General features: G+C 32.2%; 1 non-coding gene across 1 annotated transcript; it reads right to left on the reverse strand.

Annotated features, from left to right (window-relative positions):
- Positions 1–382: 382 nt before the first annotated feature.
- Positions 383–454, reverse strand: Trnap-ugg. Its single transcript has one exon. It is a non-coding gene; the product is annotated as a tRNA-Pro (tRNA).
- Positions 455–1,275: the final 821 nt, after the last annotated feature.

Consider the following 1,275-nt stretch of genomic DNA (forward strand, 5'->3'; position numbering starts at 1 on the left):
TTATCTCACAGGAATGTTTGGACAAAAAACAAGTAGAGTGATGTGAAAAATATTGATGAAATATTTGAATAAATAAAGCCGCGAAAAACTCCAGCTGACACTATAAATGATTTGCTAAGCATTTTTTCGGTTGTTCATTGAATTCATTAGAGATCGGGCAAAGAGAATTAACATAATAAATCTACAAGGGTCCATCAATCAAGAAGACTTCATTCAAGGCTTCTAAGCCCTCACTTTCATCTGGACTTTCCCGAAGTCAATGATAATTACGCTTTTGTTAAACAGTCGTGGAAATAATGCGAAAAAATATTAACTTGGATTTAAATGATTAATTATCTTAAGTTACCATCAGTTTAGGCGTGTAATGTAAAAAAAAATATGCGGGCTCGTCCGGGATTTGAACCCGGGACCTCTCGCACCCAAAGCGAGAATCATACCCCTAGACCAACGAGCCATATGACTAATCGAAGAAATAATATTATATTAGAAACACATATTTACTGATTTACATTTACATACACACTACAATAATTATCTATATTATATCTATATATAATTCTACACGACGTATATGTCACTGAACTCCTCTTAAACGGCTGGACCAGTTTGAATTAATTTTTTGTATGCGTTTGGGTTTAGATTCACAAATTAGCCCGGCAGATGGCGCTGCTGTCAGTATTTAGGTAATTTATCAATACAACAAATAAACAGTTAGTATATATTATATAAATCTTCTGTAATTAAACTCTTATACGGCTGGACGGGTTTAGATGTTTTTTCGCTGTTTAAGTAGAGAATGATTTACATCATTATATATTTTTGGATGTAAGACGTGTGTACAGGACAACGTGTGTCGTATTCGCTAGTATTCTATAGATTTGTAGTTATAGTATCATATCATTTGATGTGTATGCACAATATAACAATATTCTATGAAATCGTAATTTTTCTTTCTTTCTTTTTAATTTTAATATTATGATAATATTTCGCACTTCTTGCTAATTTCCCAGAATATTTTTTAACTTGTAAGAGATCGCTTGTTAGTGAGGCCGTTGCGTTTGCGTCATTCAAGTTACTTATTTTTAAATCACGCAACGAAGTGTTAATAAAAAATAAATGACCTATAAAAAACAAAGAGTATGTGCAAAACATTATCTAGTCTTTCTGCGAATAGAAGTTTTGCAGATCTAACAATAATACGCAGCAAATTGTAATAATTCCGTAATGGCCTACTCCAGCTATTAGGTACTATAGGCAATACAACATTGATATAGA

This window comes from Pieris brassicae, chromosome 11 (genome assembly GCF_905147105.1).
Source record: "Pieris brassicae chromosome 11, ilPieBrab1.1, whole genome shotgun sequence".
In the NCBI taxonomy this organism is placed as follows: domain Eukaryota; kingdom Metazoa; phylum Arthropoda; class Insecta; order Lepidoptera; family Pieridae; genus Pieris; species Pieris brassicae.